Here is a 12,256-nt window from a genome sequence, read left to right on the forward strand (position 1 = left end):
ATCCACGACCACCATGCTGCCGTCGTCCATTACGGTTTTCATTTTCAACTTTCCTCACTCATAGCCACATTTTTACTCAGTTTTCAGTTTCCATGCTTTCGAAAGCCTCAGCGTTGCTTAAGTTCGACTTTTTGTGTTAATTCCAGTTTTTTTTTGAATTTTTATCTATTTGTAGTATTTACTATGTACATATGTATGTATGTATGTATGTGAATTCTTCGACTTGCTGTATTTGACTATCGAACTGTGTTGGTGTTTTTGTTTTGATCTACACAAAGCTTAATAATTTAATAAATAGTTAAATAAATATTTTGTTTCTTTCAGTTCATTCATTAATTTCGATTTGTGAGAGAAACTTTTTTATTTCCCTCATGTATGTATGTATGTATTTGTATGTTTACACCAGTTTGTATATAAGCATGTGTGTGTGCACCTTTGTTTATGTGCATAGACAAATCAATGTGTGTACCTTCCTAATATACTTAAATGACTTTTAAGCCTGCTCAAGTGGATCATTATTGTTTGTTGGCATAAAATGTTAGTTTTGCTGTCTTAAGCTACTTTTGCTGCTTTTCTCTCTTTATCCCAATTTATTAGCTGCCAGACAAGGTCTGCTATACTTACATACATAAATAAAATAATAAAATATTTGTGAGTATTTCATATCGATTTTTCGAAATAATAGTGATGCTTTTATTAAAAGATGGATTAATCTTAAATATTTTTAAATAATCATTTGGATTTATTACATAGCAATATTGTCTCATTAATTATTCATAGACATATTATATTATATATTTATAATATTAAAATTTTCAGTATATTTGGATAAATTTATATACAGTCGAACTGCCACAAAGCAAATCTCAAGAGAACAAAAATAAACTTCTTTAGAACATATGGAAATTCATTATATCCATATAATTGTTTGAAGAGTGCTTATTTTCTTCATTTGTTTCTGTAGGGTGTACTCTACTCCAGAGCCATTCATTTTAGGGAATTTTTGAAATGTAGAAAATGAAGAAATAATATTTTACTATCAATTTTTTACTAGTTCTTTATTAACGTTACTAGTATACAGAAAAAAATCAAAAATATTAAAAGAGTTGAAATACAATATTCAAAAACTTGCAGCGGATGAAGTGGGTGGTCTCAAAAATTGGAACGCGACCTTAACGACATTTTAAATCTTCCTAGCAAACTGAAACCAAAAAATTATATATTCATTTTAATCTAGATAGAATAATGTCGCAATGTCTGGTTCTACGGAAAAATTGGACATTTTCCCCACGAAAGAGAGTCTGCCTAAAAAATGCAAGTTTCGTACCACTTTTTTATTTACTGTTTCGAGTTTTTGAAAATTTGTGAAAATCGAAATTAGGGATATGAATAGCTCCAACATAGATAAGTCTATAAAGAAAACTGTCTAAAAATTTCAGGAAAATTGGTCTAGTAGAACCTGATAAATTGTGAGTATCGTTTCGAAAAAGGCAAACGAAAAGTAAAAATTTTCTGCTGAGTGTTTTGAGAGCTGAACTTTTTGTACACCTTCAAAAACCCATGTGACAATAAGTAAATTTCGTTTGATATCAATGCTTTTTTGTTGAACTCATAGGTAGGAGTTATTTAGAGATTTTTTGGCTTTGAAGCAACGCAATTGTTTTTAATTCCGCTTTAAAACGAGTAATTTTAGCTTCTACGACTTCATTGTACATAAATTCGAAATAGAGATGTTCGACTGTAATTAACAATTTTTGAAAGATTCGATTTTGTATAAACAAATATATTTGCAAACAAAAATTTTTCAATGTTTTCTTCTTTCTTTATTTCAACTAAAGGAGTTTTTCATAATATGTGTTTTTTTGCATTAAGGGGTCTTCTGGTCTAAACGCATGAATTTTAGACATTTTTTAAACTAAGATACAAAAAATTAATTATCCATTTTTTTATATGTTTTTTATTGACATTTTAATAATATAAAAAAAAATTGCAAGAAAAAAAAACCAAAATTCGTCGAGATACGGGCCGGTGGAGTGGGGGCTTCAAAAAAAACGGTGCGTACTGGTTGACGTGATTTCAACGCTTGTAGAGATCTAAAACACAAAAACCGAGAATATTCTTCATTAGTAAGGATATTGTTATCGGGTTGACCATTTTCAAAAAAAAAAAAAAAATAACAAAATGGCGTCGACTTGAAAAATAATTTTTTGTTTACCCTATTTTTTCGATCTTTTCGAATTTTTAAAAATACTTAAAATAAAATTTTTTGAAAAAAACACGATATGATGATGATGACACGATAGAGCATTGTATAAAGTAGATATATACCAAATTTCACAGGAATCGGTTATGTAGAACTTGAGATATCATGTCAACCACCTCAAAAAAAGTAGTTTCGAGAAAAACGCGTTTAAAGTTTAGGAGACAATTCTAGTGAACACGGACGCCACGTCACAAAATCGGCTGTATCTCCGAAAATAATTCGAATTTTGAAAAATCCTTCCAAGATCATATTTTTGAAAGTCTAAACTTTCAAAATATGCAAAAAAAAATCGATTTTTTCAAAATCCTAGACCAGAATACCCCCTTAATATATAATAGATGTACTTAGGGCATTGGGTATTATTAACAGCCTTAATTATGCCCATATCTATCGATTTTTACAAATATATAAAAACAATTATATAGTCAAATAGTTTTTATTTTAGGTCAAGATATATACATATAATTTATTTTTAATTTTTAATATCAAATTAGCTTGAGTCAACCTATTTCAAATGTGATATTTTTTTTTCATCTTTGTTTTAAATTAATCTGGGTATATGACGCCCGAAATGCATGCCTGTTTTTTTAGAACATCTGGACATAACGCAATCACACCACTAGATCAACGCAGAACAGTAAATTTTGAATGGTACAAAACCACTTGTTTGCTAGTTGCATTTAGAACGGATTTTTTTTTAGGAACCTCAATCAGAGTGGCTAAAGTGCCTCGACAATTGATTCAAACTCTTGCAAAAGTATATAGATCTTGCTGAAGAATTTTTTGAAAAAAACAAAGAGGCAATTTTATATGTTTTGGTATTGAATCCCGAAATATAAAAAGCTACCTACATACCACCCAGAAATAACAGCCAACAAACACGGAGCAACCATATGATGGCAAAGGGTTCTGGATTTTGAAGAGAAATTGGAAAAATGAAATAAGCGATTATTGATTGAGGCTTTCGAAATAAATTAAAAGTTAGTAGCAACAGTATAATTGCCTTTTGTAGGGTATATGTTAATTTAAGTTAGATTACAAATTCCATCCAGCTTGTGAAGTCCCTCGGAGTTATGACGGCCGAATTACTGCAACCACAGTCTAGCGAAAGCTAAACAGTTTAGGTGATAGATAGAGTATAAATATTTTTCACTCGTCTTCATCTGTACTATTATTTGGGTAATTAACGTCTCGTGATAAAACATGCAGTTCCTCGAAGGTCTGCATTAGCGACGGCAATTGGGCACTATTGTTTGGCAAAACTGAAGTCAATATAAAGTCGATACCATTTCTTTTGAAACAATATATGCTTAGATAATAACGGCACTAACGAAAAAATTATAGTAATATAAAGCATATGAGGTTTCCTCGGACAAAATAACGACATAATTTCTTTTTTTTAACTCGATATCATTTCCGATGCGCCTCCGCGTTGAGAGGAGAACTTTTTACAGTACCATGAAGTAAACAGAAATAAAGACGAGTTTTAACTAAGATCATAAACTAGGTATCGCATGAAGCTATAGGTGATCTATATAAGTATGTTTTAGAGCTAAATAAGTTAATACGAAAACGATTTTTGATGCCGTGAAACCCAGCAATCCCATAAGTCCTGATAGGACCATTTGCATTGGCGCTATTTAAATCATATTACACTATGATAATTATCTTTAGTTTCTATTATACACCAAAAATATTTGTTTTTTAGTAATGTTATCATCTCAAAGTTGAACGAATTGAGTGAAACCTTGCATTGAGTGTGCTATATTTAACAAATGATAATTCTAAATTTCTTTTTAATAAAATAAAAACAAGTTTTGAACATAATAAATTTTCGATTTATTTATGTTAATGTTATTTGTGTATATACATATAAAATAAAATACATATTTTATATATATAAATTTGTACTTAAATGTGCGCAGGCGCGCTCCCGAAACCCTTACAATTCCAAAGTAAAAAGGCTGCTTCCCATTCCGGTTTCCGCATTTGCTTGTAACACGCGCGAGGTCGTAACAAACATTTTAACGTAAAATCAAAAATTTCATTGATGCCGGTTTGATTTCGGCCATCACTTTGATGCCAAATATACAAGCTACATACATATACAATATGTATGTATGAACATGGCTGTGCCATTTACTGCAGCTGTTGTTGTTGTTGCTGTTAATTTTACTAAATCATTTGTTTATTATTTGTTTAATATTTTCACACAAATTAAAATCCGTATGTATGTATGTTTGTATATGTATATATTTTATTGACAACGAAACACCTCTATCAAAACAACACACAGATTAATCAACCTAAATACTGGCATACAATGAGGTAAATATACATAAGTAAATATGTATGTTTGTGTATGTGCACGAGTAGTTGCTACTAAATTAATTATCAACACTCATTAGAGATTATTTAATTGCTGGCGATATTTGAATTTTTTCTTCAGCCAGCGAGAGTACTAATGTCTCGTATAAACAAAACAATTTTCTGTGCAATAATCGACACATGCAACACACACACTCACACACATACTATACAAACACAAATGAGGACCTCACACTTGGCAGAAACGCACGGCGAATTTAAGATTCGTTTCGAAAATATGGAAAAAGTGAAAATGTATTCGAAACGCGCCGCTAGCGACTCGCATATAAATAAATTGTTTAAATAGAAATGAGTAAATAGCTAAACACATATGTGCGTATATATACATATACATATACATATATAGATACATATATACATGCGGCGATTATGCTGATGAGTACTTCTAAAGTTTGTTCGAAAACTGCCAACTGAATAGCAAGCCAAATAATTGAAACAATAAACAATCGGCATGATGAGCACCAACAACAACAAAGGTTACGACATAAATAACACTAACTAATTAGAAATCCATGACGTTGTGACAAGCTAATATATAAAACTAGTGAAGTGTATTAAAAAAGTAGTACTGCCATGCCTAAGTAAGCGCTATGCAATCATATAATGAAAAGTGTTACATAATAATGTCACATATAATAAGGTATTTTCGTTTTATCAATTAGTTCACTTAATTTGCATATAATTCTACATAATGCTTGTTAACTGTCAAGTTTCAAGTTAAATATTTTTGTTGCACTTTTAATTAGTAGGGATGCAAGTGTCAGGTAGAGAATGTGGAAAAATTAGCAATATTCTTATAAAATAGCTGTTTATATTTGTTCTACTAAAGTGTCACTTGATAAGGTCACGAATAAGTCTATAATATATATATGTATATGTCTAAAAGTCATACTTCCTACAATGATCAAAAAAAAAATAAAAATTAGAGGTTATATAATATAGAAAAATATGTTCATTTACTGTACTTATGTTAATCTACAAAATACAAATATTATAAGAATATAGACGAGGTGCCCCGGGTCACTGTTGACAATCATAACTTTGAAGTCGTTTATAATTTCGTCTATCTTGGAACCAGCATTAAAACCAATAACAGCGTCAGCCTCGAAATCCAATGCAGAATAACTCTTACCAACAGGTAGCACCGAACTGAGTAGGCAATTGAGAAATAGTGTTCTCTCTCAACGAACAAAGACCAAATTCTGCAAGTCACTCATCATTCCCGTCCTGCTATTTGATGCAGAGCCATGGACGACGACCACATCTTATGAGTTAGCGTTAGGTTAGGAGATAAAGACTCTGCGGAAGACCTGGCTACACTTGAAGTCTCTAATTTGCGCCAAACAGTAATAAGCAAGGACGACTGGCGCACTGCAGTAAGCGATATCTACGCCAACAAAGAAGAAGAAAATGTTGGAGATGTGTTCAAAAACCACGGGGACTTTGGTTTTTTGAAAAAAATATATACATATTTGCAATATTAATTCTGTGACATTAAGTTAATCAAAAAAAATCAAACTAGTCCCCATTTGGTATTATGCACTTATGTCAGCGCTTCTCACAATTGTCGAAATACTTTTCAAACTCGATTTTTAGGATAGCCTTTAGCTATTTCAGCGATTTTTATCTGTCTTGTAAAACGACGGCGCTTAAAGATACACTTAAATTTTTGGAAATAGGAAGTAGTAACGCGGACTTCTGCTAATATACAATCTAGGCTGAGCCCTGACCCGAAGTAACTACTAGTATGCGGTTTGCTAAGTTCAGTATGCGCTAATAGTGCAACGAAAACAAGAACGTAGATTCGGCTGTTACGAACGAAAATATAATAAAAAGTGCACGAGTCCGATATCAGGATGGATGCAGTATTTAAAAAAAGAGTGAAAACAAGCTTGGCAAATTTGGAACGTTTGAAGGACTAAAATAAGATAAGACTATTAGTCGAAGAAAAAACAAGAAAAAAGTGAATTTCGGCTGCATCGAAACTATATTAATTATAGGTGACCTGGTCTATGAAAAGGCAGCTAACGTGCGAAAACTAGTTTTCTGGGAAACAGCTGGTAAAAATAAACTCATCTCATCTTCCATCCGAATCAACTAAAAAGTTAAAATTGATTTTTTGACACCTAAGCCTCCTTTCCGTAGATCAGGTCACATATACATGTGTATTTATTATAGCATAAACGTGTATAAAAAGAACATTATACTGATTTCTATTGACTAGTTGGCTTGGCAGCTATGTGCTTTAGGTAGCACAGGTAGAAACGCTCCTTCAGTTAGCCAGTTAAGGAAAACACGTATACGGCAAATATTCAATCCATAATCGAAGTATGAAAATATATTTTCTGTGCTTAAAAGTCATTAAATGGCCATTATGATATTTTATATTGGATTCTTTTTACTAAAATAGCTACGTATTTATGGCTTTTGTAGTAAAAATTGTGTTTCTCTTTCTTCATTCAAAAATCGCTTATACTTTTGTCTTTCATCCTTCGCAAATGTGTCAAAATGCTCGGTATTTCCGGCACGCCTTCGCATTTTACTACCTTCAGCGCGGATGCTGTTGCTCATTATTGCAATCGGAGCCACTAAATACCGTACTACAAAACATCTTATTTATCTTTCGTAGACTAGATTTTTACCACATTATTACATGGTCATAAATGGATTATGGTTATACTATTTTACTATTTTTGTTATCTCTAAGCACCTTGACACCTTTTGTAATTATTCCCTGCATACATACATACTTATATGCATTATATAAGTATAATGAATTTGCTTTGGTCATCCTAAATTTCTGAAGGTCACATAATGGGTGCTCTATATGCATTCAGTAAATATGGTATATGCTATTGTATGCATGTAATTATGTGGTTTGCAGCATATATATATATGTATGTATGTAGGTTATTTTCATAAAACTTAGCCCTTTCGCTGTGCTGAAATTAAGAGTTTTAATCCGTAATTGCGAAAATGGGCATACATGCATGTGTATGTGTGTAAGTATGCATGAGTGTGCCAGTACCTGCTGGAAAATGCCGTTTACTGGTTTATTTTGTAAATATTTTTACTATTGAAGCGTGGTCATTGAATAAGTTCTGACATAAATAAATGCTTGTAACAATTTCGGATCCCTACACCAACAATAATTGGTGATAAAAATTTAGAAATCAAAATCAATTTTAGTTTTTAATGAAGATAAATTTAAATGACTCGTAAGATAGGCAATGACAAGTCACCAACATTTTACTTAAGGAGCTGTGCCCATCTAGCGCTTCAAAAAGGGCTTAATGTTGCGAATTTATTCTAGGAGTAAAGCTAGAGGAATCAAATTCTTGCTTTTAGGCTTTTTTAATCATAAATATATTTGCATGTATAAAACATATGTATATCTATATGACATTTTGATACAAAATGGCGATCACTTTACTTGCGTAATCACCGTATTCCAGTCTCTGCGGGGAAGAGTGATTTCAGGTGATCGTACTATCTACAATAAATTTTGCAACATGGTGGACAAAAATATCGGAAAATTATTTACGGAAAAATTATCAGTAAATTTTTTATAAAAAGTTGCTAAAAATCATATATCGTCTCTTTAAATGCAAACAAACGTAACACCACTTTTCATAAATTTAAAGGCGAAGGAAAAACGATACAAGTATAATACAAACCACTCATATTGAAGTAAAAGTTGAGTTTTGGTTATAAAATGGTTATATATTGGTTATATCTGACAACGGAAACTGAAAATTGTATGCTGCATATATGTATGCAATATGATGTAGTGAATCTTAAGCAATACAAATTAAAATTTTTATTTTTCTTATGATACTTTGTTTTGCATTCTAGGTGACGATATATTATATAATAATATATCATTTATTTATAGAGAACATTTAATGCTTCGCTTGACAGTTCTCACAATGACATTAAAGAGACATAACCAATAGGTACGCCAAATGAAGGTTTTGCTTTCCGTGCTCCTTTCTGATATTTAAAATTTCTTATTTGGTTATTTTCAGCTCAATGGATGCGATAAAGAAAGTTTCAAAAGTATATTTCGATACAATGAGAGAATAATTAAAATAACAAGAAAATATATTAACTTCGACTGCACCGCAGCTAGCCCATCATAGGTTAAATTTTTCTTAAGAGAACATGATTTTGATCAGCCTGTTTGTGTGGCAGCTACATATATACATATGTAAGTATGAAATGGTGGTCCGATCTGAATATTATCTGTAAAGTACCGTTTTCACGTATTATTCTCAACAAATTTCGCGAAGATATCAGGTCAAATAAAAAAGGTTTCCATATAAAAAGCTGATTTTGATCGTTCAGTTTGTACACCAACCACATGCATGAAACAGTTCTTCATTTATTGTAGCTTTACTTTAGAAAACATTAAAGGGCCTGGCATATTGCTGGCTAGCTTTACTTGCTTTGTTGTGAGAATTGTCAAAACTGAATAGAACTATACTAGAGCATATGAAACGAAACCAAATCTACTTTTGCTTCAAGCACTTTGGAATAGAAAAGTCAACGAAAGCAAGTTAAGCCAGCCAGCATTGGGCCTGGACCTCAACAGCCACATTTTATGAAGAGATCTTGTCAAATAAAAAGCTTCTACAACTTCGAAACTTTTCAAACTTCGTGGCAAACTTAATAAACCCGGTAAACATGAGGATAGCTGCTTATCAAAGCATCACTTTCTTTTGTTTCGTCTCGGAAACTTTTTTGCCGTCATAGTTATACAATAGCATGCATTGAATTTTTCTGTCAAAGCTTAAGTCCAAAGACGATGTTGTCTGAATCAGCCAATAGTCTCCGAGACCCATTGAAAAGGAAGACTAGCTCAGTGTTACCCTTCAAAGGATGATGAATAAAGAATACTTATGGAGTATTGAACTGACCTTACTGTTCTCGATAATGGTGGTGAATTAACCAAATCAGTGCATGAAAAGTGCCCACAATACCCGAAGGGCGTCAAGGATTTGAACGAAGAAACTACAACCGATGTGCACAATTTATATAAATTGGTGAAGGAGAGACGTCTCGGTGCGCCAGCCATCAACATCAACGACTCGGTGGCCAAGAGTACATTCTATAATCTTATGGTTGTCGCGAGTAGTTAATTGATGATATAAAACGGCCCACCGATGTGATGATTGCTGGCAAAGTGTGCTGTGTTGCTGGTTATGTGAACTAAACTATTAAAAGATAAGAAAAACTTATGTATGCCGTTGGGAACTGTTCAGAAATCTGAACAACCATTGTGGTCCGATTTGAAAAATGCAATTACTAAAAAAACTAATTCATTAGTAATTTAATTAAAGTTGTATATGTTGAAACTGATCAAAATAATTTTCGTTTTTGAAATTCATTATTTTCTTAACCTTCTCTCATGAAAAAACGTCCACTCATGAAAATCAATCAGCCACTCAGTGTCGGCTTGAAACTAAGCTTGGAATCAAGGAAAACCTTACTGAAGCTTTTAATACAGGTGCAAGAGGCAATGACATACACACATGTAATTTCGGTCCCAGTCATTTTGGCGGAGAAAAGCACCATAGCCTACATAGCATCATAGTTCGAGGAACGAAGCAGAAAATATCTTTGTCGTGAATTTTTAGATAACAATAACAAATACGTACAAAAAACTTAAAAAAAATTTAATACTGTGTTCAATGTACTGGGTTATCAGTGGGTTTAAACTTGTTTCGAACTTGTTGAAACGAAAAATATTATGTTGAAAACACTTTTTTGATGAGGTTTTTATATAAATTTCATTTCTTTAAACTTTTTTCTGAAATCACTAATTTACTATTGAAATCAAAATCATAATCATACTTTTGAAAGTGAAAGAACTGAAATATTTAATTAATTTTATTTGCACTAATTGGCTTAGATTTTCTCAATTTTTTGCTTTACTTTTGTCAAAAATGAGAACAGTGAGATGCTCATATATTCGATTAAATATTAACTTTCAGCAATATATACCCTGAACACCTTATATTAAGTTTGCCACTATGTTTATAACATTCAAAAGAAGACGTCAGACACGAGTTGAGTTGATTTAGCCATCTCCGTAAATACATATCGTCACCTGAAATGCAAAATAACGTAACAACATTTTCGGAAATTTACAGTGACATGAATGAAACACGAAATAAAATGGAACATGAGTGAAAAAACTTTTTAATATCGGTTAAAAATGGTTTATATCTGAGCGCAGAACCTGAAAATGTTTGATATATGTAATATTATTTATGCAATTTGAAGTAGTGAATCTTAATCAATAAGACACTCAATTTCGAATTTTTTGATGATACGTTATTTTGCATTTCAGGTGACGATATGCAAAATAGTCCTTCAGTTTTTGAGATAACCAACTAAAATTTTGCTCAAGTCCTTTTCTCACCTAAAGGCTGCTCACTTGTCGGAACAGTTGATATCGGATCACTATTGCACAGAGCTGCCATACAAACTGAATGATTGAAATCAAGTGGTTGTATGGAAAACTTTTTCATTTGACGAGCTATCTTCACCGAATTTGGCATGGATTAATATCGAAATTAACGGCGCTATATCCGAACAAATATCTCAGATCGAGTCACTATAGCATATGGCTGCCATACAAATTGACTGATTAAAGTTTTTATAAGAAATATTTTATATATGTGTAGGGTATTTGAGTTTCGGTGCAACCAAAGTTACATTTATACTTTTTTTAAATTGACTTTTGTTTCCACTAATTGTGCTCATTATATGGTTTCTATTGATTTTCGTGGTTTTTGTTAAAATGCGGAGCGGTATTGGCTTTTTACTAAAAATAAAGTTAAAAGCATAACAAAAAATAATAAAAAATATAGCATAATCAACTAAAGAAATTTAACAGAAAGCGGCCATTTTAACAATCACTCAAGTTTTGTGCACTTTCACTACAACACAAGTTGAATATCATTGCATATATGTAAAATCACATGCATATGTGCATACATACATATGTATATCTCCGCTTGCATTTTGTATTTCAAATTAATTTCTTTAGTTTTTAATTCGACAAAATTTCACAAGCAAAACTTATTTCCAACACCAGAAGTCACACAAAAACACACACTAACAATAGCTATGCAGCAACAACAACCACAGCAACAATAAGACAGCAATATAGAATTAACAGCAATTGCAAACGACAATGAAGCTAATAAGCGAGCGCGTTGAAAACGTTCTGGCGACACCAAATGTTCTGCACCAAACGATTTGGCAGCAAGACGAGACGCGACAAACCGTGACGCCTGTATGTTGCTGCGTTATACGCGCCACGACATTTGTTCTTACGCCATCGAATGTGACATTGGCGAAGCCACCTTAACCTCAAAAATGGCACATTCCAAGTTCGAAAATTTCAACACAAGGCGGTTGCATTAAAAATTCACTAAAAAATATATAGAATATCAGCAGTCAGCAGCGTCAGTGAAAACAACAGCAAGAAGAAGGAGAGCAACGATATTGAAATATAGCAACAAAGCACAGCTGCTGTAATGACTGAGGCGCGGCGGCGGCAGCTTCGATGCCAGCAACAAACATGTCCCAAAC

At 32.3% G+C, this 12,256-nt stretch overlaps 1 long non-coding RNA gene across 1 annotated transcript; it reads right to left on the reverse strand.

The window, feature by feature from the left end:
- Positions 1-1,934: 1,934 nt before the first annotated feature.
- On the reverse strand, positions 1,935-12,173 carry LOC126751643 (uncharacterized). The gene is made up of 4 exons (XR_007665908.1): positions 11,782-12,173; positions 11,079-11,483; positions 4,210-10,763; positions 1,935-2,093 (listed from the first exon to the last, which is right to left on the reverse strand). It is a non-coding gene; the product is annotated as an uncharacterized LOC126751643 (long non-coding RNA).
- Between the last annotated feature and the right edge of the window lie 83 nt (positions 12,174-12,256).

This window comes from Bactrocera neohumeralis, chromosome 2, assembly GCF_024586455.1.
Source record: "Bactrocera neohumeralis isolate Rockhampton chromosome 2, APGP_CSIRO_Bneo_wtdbg2-racon-allhic-juicebox.fasta_v2, whole genome shotgun sequence".
In the NCBI taxonomy this organism is placed as follows: Eukaryota; Metazoa; Arthropoda; class Insecta; order Diptera; family Tephritidae; genus Bactrocera; species Bactrocera neohumeralis.